General features: G+C 37.3%; 1 protein-coding gene across 1 annotated transcript in view; it reads right to left on the reverse strand.

The window, feature by feature from the left end:
- The window catches only part of THSD7B (thrombospondin type 1 domain containing 7B), a 1,098,632-nt gene that overhangs the window by 947,474 nt on the left and 135,469 nt on the right, over positions 1 to 15,689 (reverse strand). The window lies entirely within an intron of this gene.

A 15,689-nucleotide genomic window follows, 5' to 3' on the forward strand; every position in this document is an offset into this window, starting at 1 on the left:
TTGCTGTTTTTCTAGTTTTTTAAGATAAAAACTTATTATCATTATTTTTAATTGAAGTATAGCTGACATATATTAGTTTCAAGTGTACATTTGATCCAATAATTATGTACATTATGAAATGCTCACCACAGTAAGTGTAGTTACTACCTGTCATCACACGAAGTTATTACAACATTATTGACTATATTCCACATGCTAGAACCCCTTTCACCTATTTTGCCTATCTTCTCCCCCTCTTTGGCATCCACTAGTTTGTTCTCTATTACTTTCTCTTTCTTTGTTTCTATTTGTTTACATTCCACATATACATGAAATCATATGGTATTTGTCTTTCTGTCTGACATTTCATTCAGCATAACACACTCTAGGTCCATCCATATTGTCACAAATGGCAAGATTTCATTCTTCTTTTTCATGATGCAGGATTATTGTCACTGCTTTTTCAAGTACATATAGTGTTATGTTAGTTTCAGGTACAATATAACATTCAACGACTCTTTAGCACATTACTCAGTGCTCATCACGGTAAGTGTGCTTTTAATTTCCTTCATCTATTTCACCCACTGCCCCACCCACCTCCCTTCTGGTAACCACCAGTTTGTTCTCTATAGTTAACAATCTGGTTTTTTGTTTGTCTCTTTTCTTCTTTGTTCATTTGTTTTGTTTCTTAAATTCCACAAGAGTGAAATCATATGGTATTTCTCTTTCTCTGACTTATTTAACTTAGCATTATACTCTCTAGATCCATTCATGTTGTTGCAAATTGCAAAATTTCATCAGTTTTATGGTTGAGTAATATTCCATTGTGTGCATAATATATATGTATATTATATAAAATATATTCTTTATATATATATATATATATATATGTATATATCACATCTTCTTTAACCATTCATCTATTGATGGACACTTGCACTGCTTCCATATCTTGGCTATTGTAAATAATACTGCAGTAAACATATATATTTTTGAAGTGTTTTTGTATTCTTTGTGTAAATATTCAGTAGTTGATTTACTGGATCATGTGGTAATTCTATTTTTAATTTTTTGAGGAATCTCCACACTGTTTTCCACACTGGCTGCACCAGTTTGTATTCCCACAACAGTACATGAGGGTTCCTTTTTCTCCACATCTTTGACAACATTTGTTTTTCTTATGTCTTTTATTTTAACTATTCTGACAGGTGTGAGGTGGTATCTCATTGTGGTTTTGATTTGCACTTCCCAGATGATTAGTAATGTCGAGCATCTTTTCATGTGTCTGTAGGCCATCTGGGTGTCTTCTTTGGAGAAATGTCTGTTCATGTCTTCTGCCCATTTTTTAATTGGCTTATTTTGTTTTTTGGTGTTGTGTTTTATAAGTTCTTTATATAATTTGGATAGCAACACTTTATTGGATATGTCCTTTGCAAATATCTTCTCCCATTCAGTAGACTTTTAGTTTTGTTGATTGATTGCTGTGCAGAAGCTTTTATCTTAGTGTAGTCTCAAGAGTTTATTTTTGCTTTTATTTTCCTTGCCTTAGGAGACATATATAGAAAACTATTTCTGTGACTAATGTCAGAGAAATTATTCCCGTACTCTGTTTTAGGATTTTTATAGCTTCAGATTTCATGTTTAAGTCTCTAATCCATTTTGAGTTTATTTTTGTGTATGGTATAAAAGAGTGGTCCAGTTTCATTCTTTTCATGTAGCTATCCAGTTTTCCTGACACCATTTGTTGAAGAGACTGTCATTTTCCCATTGAATATGCTTACCTCCTTTGCCATACATTAATTTATCATATAATCATGGGTTTATTTCTGGGCTCTCTATTATGTTCCATTGATCTCTCTATTCTGTTCCATTGGTGTATGTGTTTATTTTTGTGCCAGTACCATACTCTTTTGAGTACTACACCTTTGTAGTATATCTTGAAATCTGGAATTGTGATACCTCCAGTTTTGATTTTCTTTTTCAAGATTGATTTGGCTATTCAGGGTCTTTTGTGTTTCCATACAAATTTTAGGATTATTCATTCTAGTTCTGTGAAAAATGCTGTTGGTATTTTGAAAGGGACAGCATTAAATCTGTAGATTGCTCTGGGTAGTAAGGATATTAAAAACAATATTTGTTCTTCCAATCCATGAGCATGGAATATCTTCCTATTTGTGTTGTCTTCAATTTCTTTTATTAATGTTTTACAGTTTTCAGAGTACAGCTCTTTCACCTCCTTGGTTAAGTATATTCCTAGGTATTTTATCAGTTTTGGTGCAATTATAAATGAGATTCTCTTAATTTCTGCTACTTCATTATTAATGTATAGGAATGCAATACGTATAGATTTACGTATATTGGTTTTGTATCCTGTGACCCTACTGAGTTCATTTATCCATTCTAGTAGGTTTTTGGTGGAGTCTTTACAATTTTCTACATATAGTATCATGTCATCTACAAATAGTGCAAGTCTCACTTCTTCCTTACCAATTTGGATGTCTTTTGTTTCTTTTTCTTGTTTAATTGCTATAGCTAGGAGTTATAGTACCATGTTGAATAAAAGTGGTGAGAATGGACATCCTTGTCTTGTTTCAGACCTTCAGGATAAAGCTCTCAGTTTTTCTGTCTTCAGGATAATGCTCTCAGTTTTTCCTCACTGAGAATGATATTAGCTGTGGATTTTTCATATTAGGCCTTTATTATGTTGAGGTATATTCCCTCTAAACCTACTTCATTGAGGGTTTTTATCATGAATGGATATTGTACATTGTCAAATGCTTTTTTTCTGAATCTATCTAAATGATCATATGGTTTTAATCCTTCTTCTTGTTGATGTAAGGTATCATGTTGACTGAATTTCAATTTTGTTATCTTTTAACAAACAAGCTCTTAGTCTTATAGATCTTTCTTTGTTTCTTTTAGTCTTTATTTAATTTATTTGCACTCCAATCTTTATTATTTCCTTGCTTCTATTAACTTTGTGCTTTGTTCTTCTTTTTTATAGTTCCTTTGTGTATAAGATTAGATTGAGATTATTCCCATTTCTGGAAGTAGTCCTCTATCACTATTAATTTCCCTCTTAGAATTGCTTTTGCTGCATTCCAAAGATTTTAACTGTAGTGTTTTCATTTTCATTTGTCTCTAGGTATTTTTTGATTTCCTCTTTGCTTTATTCATTGACCCACTGGTTGTTTAGTAGCATATTATTAGGCTCCACATTTGCATTTCTTCCAATTGTTTTCCTTGCAATTGATTTTTAGTTTCACACCAGTATGGTGGAAAAATATGCTTAATATTATTTCATATTATTAATTAATAATTAAATAGTCATATGACTAATTCTGGGGGATGTTCCATGTGCACTTGAATAGAGTACGTTTTCTCCTGTTTGGGGGTATAATGTTCTGTATATATCTGTTAAAGTCCATCTATTCTAAAATATCATTCAAAGTCACTGTTTCCTGATTGATTTTCTGTCTAGATGATCTATCCAGTGAGGTAAATGGGATCTTAAAGTCCCCTGCTATTATTGTATTACTGTCGATTTCTCCCTTCATGTCTGCTAATATTTGTTTTATATATGTAGGTGCTCCTATGTTAGGTGCACAGATATTTGCAATTGTATCCTCTTATTAGATGGATCCTTTTATCACTATGTTGAAGTTTTCTGACTCTTGCTAAAGTTTTTGTTTTATAGTCTATTTTGTCTGATATGTGTATTGCTACCCCAGCTTTTTTTTCTTTCATTTGAATTGACTATCTTTTCTCATCCTTTCACTCACTCTTTAGATTTAAAGTGGCATTATATAATGGATCTTGGTTTTTTATCCACTCAGACTCCCTGTCTTGATTGTAGCATTTATTCCATTTAAAGTAATTGTTGATAGAGGTGCCTGGGTTGCTCAGTCTGTTGAGTGTCCAATTTCAGCTCAGGTCATGATCTCGTGGTTCATGGGTTCAAGCCCTATGTCGGGCTCTGTGCTGACAGCTCAGAGCCTGGAGCCTGCTTCAGATTCTGTGTCTCCTCTCTCTCTGCACCTACCCCACTCATAATCTCTCTCTCTTTGTCAAAAATAAATAAAAGTAAACATTAAAGTAATTGTTGATAGGGATGTACTTATTGTATTTATTGTTAATTGTTTCCTGGTTGTTTTTGTAGTTCTTCTCTGTTCCTTTCTTCTTCTCTCACTCTCTTTCTCCCCTTCTGGTTTGAGTTATTAGAGTTATTCTTGGATTTCCTTCTATTTTTTGTGTATCATAGGTTTTTGGTTTGTGGTTACCACAGCATTCTTTTATCAAATTCTATGTGAATAGCAGTCTATATTAAGTTTATCATCACTTAAGTTTGAACACATTATAAAAGCACTAATTTTTTACTCCCCCTTCCATGTTTCAGGTGCATGAAGTCATATTTTACATCTTTTTATTTTGTGTATCCCCAGACTACCATTTGTAGATACAACTGATTTTACAACTTCAGTGTTTTAAACTATATACTGGCTTTATAAGTGATTAATCTACTGCCTTTACTAAATGTTTGCTTTTACAAATGAAATTTTTCCTTTCCTAATTTGCTTCCAGTTACGGCCTTTTCTTTCCACTTAAAGAATCCCCTTTTAACATTTCTTCTAAGGCTAGTTTGGTGGTAATGAATTCTTTTAACTATTGTTTCAGAAACTCTATCTCTCCTTCAATTATAAATGAGCACCTCTAGGTGAAGTATTTTTGGTTGCAGGTTTTTTCCTTTCAGCACTTTGAATGTATTATACTACTTTCTTGCAGCCTGCAAATTTCTACTGAAAAATCAGCTGATAGATTTATATGGTTTTCCTCTTATGTAACTGTTATTTTTTCTCTTACTGCTTGGAAGATTCTTTCCTTATCCTTAATTTTTGCTATTTTAATTATTATGTTTTTTGGTGTGGGCATCCTTAGGTTCATTTTGTTTGGCACACAAACCTGGATGTCTGTTCTCTTCCCCTTCCTTCCTGAAAAGGAAACTTTTCAGTTATTATTATTTCATATAAGTTTTCTGCTTCCTCTCTCCTCTGTGACTTCTATAATGTGAATGTTGTTAGGCTTGATGATGTTGCAGAGGTCCCTTAACTTATCATCACATTTTATTATTTTTTTATTTGCCATTCAGCTTGGTTGCTTTCCATTACCTATCTTCCAGATCACTTATGTGTTCTGAATTTTTAAATATGATATTGATTCCCTCTAGTGTGTTTTTCATTTCAGTTATTGTATTCTTCAGCTCTGACTGGTTATGTTTTATATTTTCTATCTCTTAGTTGAAGTTCTCACTGGGTTCACCCACTCTTCTCTTAAGTCCAGTGAGTATCTTTATAACCATTACTTTGGCTACATTTGGATATATTTATCAGGCATATTGCTTATCTCCATTTCATTTAGCTTTTTCTGTGTTTTTATCTTGCCTTTTTATTTGGGACATATTCCTCTGTCTCTTCATTTTTTTATAACTCTCTGTTTGTTTCTATGTATTAGGTAGGTTAGCTATATCTCCTGGTCTTGAAAGTAGTAGCCTTGTATAGAAGGGGTCCTGTGGATCCCTGTAGTGCAATGCCTCCTGATCACCAGAACCAGGTGCTCTAGAGGTGTCTCCTCTGTACTTTGCAGGCGCCCTTCTCTTGTGGCTGAGCTAGGATTGTTGCAGGCATCCAGCTGCAATGACACTACACCTGCTGTAGAGGTACTGGTGGAAAGGATTTCCTCTCTGCACCGCTGACTGTGTGGCCTAGCTGTAGCCACTGCTGGCTTGCCTGTGGGTGGGGCTTGCCCTGAGTGGTCTGCAATAAGTCCCCATGACTGCTACAGGTGCACTGATAGGTAGGACTTGCTCTCTGAAAGGCCAGCTGTGAGGCCTGACTGAAGGAACAGTGGCAACACTGATGTGTGGAATTAAGTCCCCCCTCCCCAGAGCAGTAATACTTTGGAGGGGTGCTGGTTCCAGCCACAGATCCCTGCTGGATGTAAGCACTGTTGTTATTTGAGACCTTTTTTTTCTTTTCAGCCAGAATAAACAGACTAGAGAAGGGAATAAATAAGAGGAAGAAAAGGAAGAAAAAAAAAAAATATATATATATATATATAATAAGAATTGACCAAGAATCAAATCAGAAAATACAAAACTGCTAGACCTATATCTGATGGTGCCTTGAAACCAGTGGCTGTGCTGCACTGGTCTGGAGGCAGGGCTGTCTGGTTGGGTCAGTGTCAATCGTGCTCTGTTAGATACACAGCTATCAGGCACAGAGGGCTGGGTCCCAGCCCTCACTGTGGGCCCCTTGTCCATCCCCTGAAGCCCCACCTTGTTGGTGATGGACAGAGAAATGGCGACACCCCAGTCTCTTCTCCCCTGACAGGGTGTCCCAAACCACTCTGTTCAGGCCATCTTCACAGTGCCTGGCAGGCGCAAGCCAGCCTGTTTGTTCTGCTCTCCACAGTCCCCAGGCAATGGGCTGGGAGGTCTTAAAGGATCCAGCTCCATGTGCCCCTGTTCTGGGGTAGAGCCACTCCGCCCAGTCAACTGACAAAGGGCCTCTGGCTGGCAGACACCTGCAAGGTCTTTTGTCCTTGGAGTGGCTTTTTGCCTTCTTCCCATAGCTCCCAAGGGAAGGAACTGCTCTCTCAGACTGCACCTCTGAGTTTGCTACAGAGCCCAGAGCTGACTCTCCTCCTCCCAAGGTGTGAGGTGTGTGTAAGGACAGCCACTCCAGTCCAGAGAAAGCCCTGCAGTTAGACATCGGTTCCTTCTCCATTTTTTCCATTCCCCAGTCCATGTTTTTTCTCGTGTCCGTATACAATCCTACACTTCCACAGTCTCTCTCTCTTCCTTTTGTCTCTCCACAGAAGGGGATCCCTCCCCTCTATTCCTATGTCACTCGTTTTATCTCCCAGTTCACAATCACACACCTATGGCCCACCAAGTTGTCCCCGTGGGCAACCTAGAGATGTTTCTGTCATTCTGTAGCCCTGATTCCTGGAATCCCCAGTCTTTTGGCCTCAATGCTGTTGTGTTTGAGGGACAAGGGAACTTCGGGTCCCCCTACTTCTCTGCCATGTTGACTCCTCCACCTTTGTTTAGTAGTTCTATTAATTATTGAGATTTGGGTTTTCTCTTTTCAGCTCTATCAGTTTTCTTTCATGCATTTTGAGGATTTGTTTGTGCAAAGACATTTAGGAAAGTTATGTGTCTCTCTCGTGACATGTTTCATCATTATGCAGCATCCTTTTTGGTCTCTAGTAATTTTCTTTGCCATGAAGTCTACTTTATTTGATATTAACATGGCCACTCCTACTTTTTTATTAGTGTTTTCACAGTGTATCCTTTCCACCCTTTTATTTCCAACTTAATATGCTGCTGTAGTTGAAGCAAATATCTTATGAACAGCATATCATTGTAATATGTCTTTTAATCCACTCTGTACCAATTTCTGACTTAGTTTATTTAGACCATTTACATTTAAAGTAATACTGATATGTTAGTACTAAATCTTCCATTTTATCATTTGTTTTCTGTTTGTTTCCTCTGGTGTAGTTTCCATTTCTCTTTCCATATCTTCCTTTGGAATTTTTGAACATTTAAAAAACTTTAATCTTGATTTATAGTATTTTTTTTAGTATTTAGCTTTATATAATTTTCTTAATGGTTGGCATGGGTATTATAATATGCACATATATTGTACCATTATACTAGTATCAACATGTTATAACTTTGTAGAAATCTTACCCTCCCTACCTTTTCAATATAATAACAAAAAATATTTCTTTTACATATAGTGAGCACTACATCTGATGGTGTCATATTTTTTATTTTATCACATATAAATTTAGAAATTCGTGATAAATTGACTTTTACATTTACTTTTTTAAGCTACTCTTATATTCTTCTTTTACCTAGTCTTGTATTTTTAAGTCTTTTTTATAATTTCTTTGTGTTTAGAGAACTTACTTGAGCCATACTTTAGAGGTAGGTGTGCTACCAAGAGATTCTTTTAGTTTTCCTTCTCCAGAGAATGTCTTTATTTTTCCTTCATTCCAGAAGGATATTTTTGTTGGATATAGCATTCATGACTGACAGTTCTTGTCTTTCAATACTTAAAAATTGTTGTGCTACTTCCTTTTGGTCTCCAGGCTTTCAGATTATAAATATAAAAACATTCAAATTGGTACTATAAATAGTATATTGTTTCTCTCTTGTTGCTTTCAAAGTCTTTTCCTGTTTAATTTTCAGAAGTTTAATTATGATGTATCTGAACAGGGATTTCTTTGGGTTTATCCTACTTGGGCTTTGTCTGACTTCTTGAATATGTAGGTTTGCCAAATTTGAAGAGTTTTCAGCCATTATTTCTTCAAATACCTTTTGAATCTTACCATCTTTCACCTCTCTTCCTGGGACCCTGATGACTGAAATATTAGTTCTTTTGCTATTGTCCCACAGGTCCCTATGACTGTCCATTTTTCCTTTAGTCTATTTTCTCTCTTTTGTTAATTTTTGGTAGGTTCTACTGATGTTTCTTCAAATTCATGGATTCTACCCTCTGTCATCTCCAATGTACTATTGAGCCCATCACGCAAAGTTTTTCTTTCAGTTATTATATTTTTCAATTCTATAACTTCTATTTAATTATTTTTTATAATTTCTATTTCTTTTCTGAGATTTCTAATTTTTATTTTGTTTCAAGAGAGTTCATAATTACTTGTTGAAATATTTTTTGATGGCTGCTTCAAAATCCTTGTCAGAGAATTCCAACATCTGATTCATCTCCGTATTGGCACCTGTTGTCTTTTCCCATCCTGTTGTACTTTCCCTGGTTCTTCCCATAATATGTGATTTTCAGTTGTATTCTAAAATTTTTAGGTATTATGAAATGATAATATTTAATCTTTTTTAGCAGACAGTTCCTTGTTGAAGTATAGCTTGAGGGTCAGGTTGGTAAGTATGTTCGGCTTCTGACCATGCCAGCAAAAGTGAGGCATTGACTCAAATCACCTTGTGATCTCCCCAATTGGTCCTGGTAGCCCTCAGCAAGCAGAAAGCAGAGGGCTGCCTCATATGGTTTTACTGCTACAGGCAAGAGATGGAGGCTCAACTCTTTACTGGTTCCCTCTGACACAAAGGGCAAGGGTAAAGAAGACTGTCAATTATCCCACTTATTGCCATCTTTTTCTGCCTTCCTGTTGCTGGGTAGAGGTGGAGTCTCAGCTTGCCACTATACCCTGGCAGGGACAGCAGAGCATTGCCTATTTTTGCCAGGTGGAGAAATAAAATTTGAGGGGTATTGAGGAGGGCACCTGCTGGGATGAGCACTGGGTGTTCTATGGAAGCCAATTTGACAATGAATTTCATATTTAAAAAATAAATGAATAAAAAATAAAATTAGTTCTCTGTTCCCAGGGTCACCACTCAATAGGTAAATGAGCGCATCTATGCTTCACTGCTAGGAGTTGAGGATCAGCATCTTGCTGGATCAGGTAAGTCATGGAGAGAGGGTGGTGAGGTGCAGTTTTGACGTTGGTGTTTGGTTGGAGTAGGTTATGTTGCCAAAAAGCTTTTTCTGTTATCAGGTCATCCTTTCATGAGTTCTTTAGCCAGAGGAATTGGCTTTTCCTGGAGGTTTTTTTCTGTTTTATTGTTTTTTCCTGTGCCTGTTGGCAGTCTAGGTCACAGGGGAGTCAATAAAGAAACCCAAGGAATTCACTGCTTTGTCATTCTTTTATCTTTCAAAAATTTATGCTTTTTAGTTGTAGTTGGGGTGAACCTGGGAAAAATGAGCTAATCCACTATTGGGGGAAACTCCTGAGTGTTTCTAATGAGAAGCTAAGATTCAAAACGCTGATTTAGGCCAAATGATTCTTCTGGATGATATGTTTCCCTATATAGTTGGTTGGTTGTTTGAATGACATGATGAAATTCTACCAATATTGATTAAGTTTTCACTGATTGCTTGCTATATGCCAGGCAATTGTGTATATGCTGTAAATTGAAAAGAGAGAAAAATAAAGTCCTTCCCTTCATGGAGCTTACATTCTAGTGACTAGGATGGGAGAAGGATGCTTGGAAGACAAAACCATCATCATCACTGCAACTCCACCCATAAGTTCTTTGGCATCTCCTATTGAGGCCACTGAACCACTTAAATGATCTTTCCTTCTTTATAACATCCCTCTCTAAAGAAGATGCAGAAGCTTCTCTTCCTTATTAGGATCAATGAATGACCACATCTGTCTCAAGTCTTAACACCCTCAGCTGACAGACTATCACTACCAAGTAAAGTGAACTCAACAAGACTTTAAAGCTCCTCCACAATCTCCAGAATTATCTCCTGCCACAATTTCAAAACCCTGTGACTTCAGCACCATGTTGCATCCCACCTCTTGCCTTTTTCCCATGCTGCTTTCTCTGGACTATCCCATTCTCCTCGAATGCTGGATGAAATTCTGTGTTATTTTTCATTGATCTCTTTTCTGTGGTCCTGGCCCTTTGGGATCCTGTGTCCTTAAGAAAAATAATAATCTGGTTTACAGGAACTTGGAAGACATTATCCAGGGTCAAATGTGCTACAGAAAGAGAAAGTATCTGCCTATCAGAGGTAAGCTAACACTTAATCAAAAGTCCACATTTTTAAGTATCTTACATAGGCACAAGAAATCCCTTTTCAGTGTCCCAGGATCACACATTATTTTTCCTCAGTTCCAGCTGCCATTAAACACAGAAGCTTAAGCATCAACAATACTGTGATAGAGACAGATAAAGCAATATCAGGATGGAATGAATCTCTTCACCATCACAGTCTTCTCCCTCTCTCATGCCATCACACACAAACACAGATGGATCTGAGCTTTCAAGGATCTTTGGCATTGATTCCCTTCCCTGTGCCAGGAGCTGTAAGTCAGCAAATGAACCCTCCGATGACATAGATCTAAGATATCATCTAGAGTAGAGTTTCTCCATAGGTGAACTTTGAGATCCACTGACTTATCTATTAAACAGAGCCACCTAGAGGTCGCTCCCATTCTCTTAGAATACTTTCCACCTTTCCTTAGGCCAGAACGCTAGGTGTGCATCAAAATGTCACAGAGAAATCGTCATAAATGAAGACTCCCACGTCCTCATTCCCACATATTGGATACATTAGTTCTGCATTTACTAAAAGTAGAACATTAGTTCTGCATTTACAACAGTAGAACTGAGTAGAACATAAAACATAAAAATACATCCCAAGTAGTAAGGTTAAGAATGGTTCCTGGAGATTATATTTCTGTGAGTGAGTCAGAGTGTGTGCGTGCACGTGTGTGTGCGTGTGCACGCACGTGTTCATGTGTGCATGAGCACGTACACCTCTTCCTCCCTGATTTCCCTCTCCAGAGTTCATCCTGACCTCTTCTGAACTACCCATACACTATTCTTGTGGCACTTGCCACTCTGACTGTCTCATATTTGTTAACATGTCTGTTTTGCCTAATAGACTGAGGTTGTAGACTGAGTTAGCTTCATCTCTGTATCCATTCCAATACTTGAAACATAGTAGATATTCACTAAATTGGTAATTCAGAAATAAATAAATCAAGAATCATCAATGGATGCTAAAATTAATGGGTAACAGTTTGGTGACAAACAGAATATGTATGTGGTATACTGTGGTTGTGTTATATATTGCCCTTATTTTTTAAGAAATACACGTTGAAGTATTTGAAGTGAGGAGTGGGAGACAAAATGTAACTCCTCTGTAAATCTAAAATTATTCCAAATCAAAGTATAAAAATGTATGAGTAAATGAATTAACAACAAAAATCATAAAAAGAGTAATGGTCTTATGGTTACCTGGTCATAAAGACAACCAGACTACATTTGTATAATTCCGCTCAGTTTAGGTGTGTTAGGTTCCAAAACCACAAGCCAAGAATCAAGTCCAGACCTGCTCTGTCCATAAAACATAAAAAATAGGGAGCCTTGGTTATTCCTATGTGTACCACAAGTCCATCTCATTTAGCTGAACTGATGAATCACTAAGTAGTTATGAGCTGGTAACCAGTCCATGTGATCTAAAGGTCTAAATGGTGTGAGTCACCACTGGCCATGTAAACACACCATCTGCCTCAGCCCCTCACCAGGCACATAGGTAGCACCATGCTGACCCAACCCCACCAAGGGGGTTCTAAGTTCCAAGGTTCTAAGGGTCTTCTAAGTTCCTGTAGAAAACCCCCATCAGCAAGCTCATTTAGAAAGAACTCCCTTGCAAAATTTCTATACAAGTTTATGTACACGTGCTTTATTATTTCATCAAAACTGTACGAGGGCAAGGCTTGGTTCAGTGCTCTGCAGATATTATATTAGCACAATACTGCCAGACTGAGGGTTCTGATTCAAATGGCCAGATGTTTCAAACACTAACAGTTGCAGCTGATTTGGGTTTTATTCAGTGATTTTACTATGTGTCTGACCAAATTGCATAAATCAAGTGTTCTATCAACATTGGGAAAACCTAACTACCTAATACTCAAATCTCTTTTGGCCTGGGGTGACTGCAGACAGCTTTGGGGTGATAGGAACAGAGATAGGAACAGATGACCCTTTGGCAATTGTACCCTCTTTGTGAAGCCAAGTAACATGTGTCTGCACAACTGCTGGCTGGCTCCAATATGCAGGAAGGGATGAGGAAAGGAAAAGGTGATGGTATGTGCTTCCTTCACCACAGCTTTGGGGGAGATGCCCATAATATGTAGCCCCAAGGCCTGTATTCTGCTCACCACATTGAAAACTTTATTTCCCTTTTCACCTTTGAGGCTCTTAATTCTCTACCTTTGTTTTTCTATGTCCCTGGACACTCTGTAGTCCCCAGAGAATTTAGGGTCAAACACGGTCATTCATAGCAACATCCACAATAAAATGCTATGGTATGATGGTCTTTAGCCCTAATTTTAATTTCTCTCCTAAAATACGGTATTTCCTGAAAACAAAGATACATTCAAGGAAGAGACAAAGGGATTTAGGGGAGAAATTAAAATGAGATTTAAAAAATTCCTAGACTCCAGTCCCAACTGAATCACAGTGAGTTGGGTGACATTATGCTAATTCCATAACTTGTCTTCTTAACTACAAAATGACAGTTAGGGCTTCATGGCCTTTGAGATCACTTTTAGGTCCAAAACTTAGTGCTTCTAAGTAAATTTCTCTTTTGTATAAATAAGCCATTCAGGAGACTGAACAAACCAAACTGACCATGTTTTTCCATACATTTCTTATTCAAGGTGACCCTTGGGAATGTTCTCAGACCTAGGATCTAGTCCTGTAAGTAATATTCACATGTGTGTATGTGTGAAAAAAAAATAGACACGTACATATACGTGCACATCTATACACCGTATAAGATATACATGATGCATATACATACACACACAATATATATAAAAGATGCCAATCTAAAAACATTGCAAAGGTCACATTTACACAAAAGATACAGAACATCTCTGTAAGAGTATTGACAAGAACCAAAGACAGGCCACCACAGGACCAGCAAAAATACCCAGAATGGGAGGACAGGAAGCTTCAAGAAAGACATCCTCAAAGGCATTTACATGCACACCACACCTGCCTGTGCATATTTAATGAGAGCTCAGACACACAAGATGGTGATAATGTAGATAAAATATGGATAAGGAGAGACCAGATATCAGCTAAATGAATAAAATTGAGACATTGGGAAAATGAAACACAGCCTTTCAAGCCAAGTGGCCAACATCAATATCCAACTCGGAAAAGTTTGGAAAGGTGATGTGCAGACTACCAAACAGAGAAGAAACTCAGAATCACTTCAAGAGTCTGCTACTTGCTGCATACCCATATACAAACAGGACTGCAGATCCTACCAGGTGAGCCTGTGGTGGGGCAGACTAGTGCAGGCTGTAGGTCAAATACATGGATCCCAGACTTGGTTCTACCATTACCTACAAGTGTATTAATTAACTTTCTGCCCATATATCTTGCCACAAAATCAAGATACCATCAGCTCTACTTTTCTCACAGAGTTGTTGGAAAAGCAAAACAAGAGAATGGATGTGAAATCCCTTGCAGAAATGTATTATCCACAATGTATGCAAATACAAATCATTATTTTTATTCAATCATGAGGACCTGGTTACACTGTATTATTCGGAGAGGACTTCAGAATGTAGGCAACTCTCTCATCCAAAAGGAGTTTTGGCAGGAAGCATATTATGTCAGTAACTAGCACCCCCAATAAGTATTTGGTATTTTCACTTCCAACTATACAATTCATTTTCAGCCCCTTCAGCTCTATAACTCTCATGACACAAAGGAGTGTGTTCTTATCATCAAGTATGGCTCTTTTTGATCCTAACTTCTAAAGGACAGTGAGCACCCCTGCTCCTTGCACAAATTTTCACTGATCAAATCCCTCAGGTTTTCCCCACCGAAGACCATTTTTGCTAGGGCCCCTCTGTCCTTCTGTTCTCCCAATGTCTCTTATATTCCCTTGTCCATCTACCTTCATACTGAATGGGTCTCATGAATGGCGACTTCCATCTTGTACCTGCCATCACCCTGGTGCAGGTGTCTAGAGTCACCCCTGGCTAATGATACCAGCTTTCAACCTCTTCTCCTGCCTGCGGTCTCTAATATGTTCAACTTAAGTCTACTATCAGATCATCTTCTTTTAAGATACTGCTTTAATCACATCATCTATTTCTATTTTGCTTTTTTTTAAGTAAAAAAAGGAACACAACTTCTTTATAAATGTTTTTATCAATTCAAAAATATATAAAGAGGAAAAAAAAAACAGGATCATTCTTGCTCTTTCCTGTAAGGTAAGCATGGGGCATAACTCAGCTAAGGGTATAGCTCAGAGAAGGTAGTTTTGCACATGTTAAGTTAAATGAGTCCTGGTTATAGCTTTCTACTATAGGTCTATAAGGACAGAACTTGTGGAGGAGCAAGGATTTTGCATTTCCCTTAGATCTGTGGCTTGGAAACTGCACTCCTTAAGGCAGTGGGGCCACATGCCAAATGTGGTATCTCTAGATACCAAAGAGGGGTTGAAGTGTTTAAGGGGCTTATTGCCCTCTACAGTCAGAGCATCTCCACTCTTCTCTATTTCCCATAGTGAGTTTTCAGGTAAATTATCATTTGAAGTAAAAGACCTGTTGCAAACAAATAAACAAGCAAACAAACAAAAGTTTGAAACCATTCTTCACAGACTATCTTCCTTAAATATCTCTTCTATCAGACTGGATCCTAATAAGTGCTAGAGAGCTGACAATTTGAGATTATTTTCTCTGACAAGAGTCTATAAGGCAGATGGTCTATGTTATTGATTGAGCAGAGATTGATATGTTTTAAATATAAAGCAAAGAAGGGGTTGGATTGATATTCTGTTATGAAGTCTTCAAAATGATACTCTGAGATCCCTGGGGGGGAAGGGATGGTGTCTCACATGTCTTGTGTATACCCCACAATCATCCAAAACAGTGTCTTGAATTTTATAAGTGTCCATGATCACTGTGAACTGTATTGAATCCATTTTGGCCAGCAGGCTTACTTTTGCCTTAGTTTCTCATCTGAGTTTATGCCTGTGTGTGTTTTTATAGCCATTAATGTCAAAGGTAGATCCAGGTATCCTAGCACATCTTATAAATTTCCCAACAGAATGCCAGGTAAGATAGGAAGT

This window comes from Panthera pardus, unplaced genomic scaffold (genome assembly GCF_024362965.1).
Source record: "Panthera pardus isolate Hobbes unplaced genomic scaffold, ASM2436296v1 HiC_scaffold_10, whole genome shotgun sequence".
Taxonomy (NCBI): domain Eukaryota; kingdom Metazoa; phylum Chordata; class Mammalia; order Carnivora; family Felidae; genus Panthera; species Panthera pardus.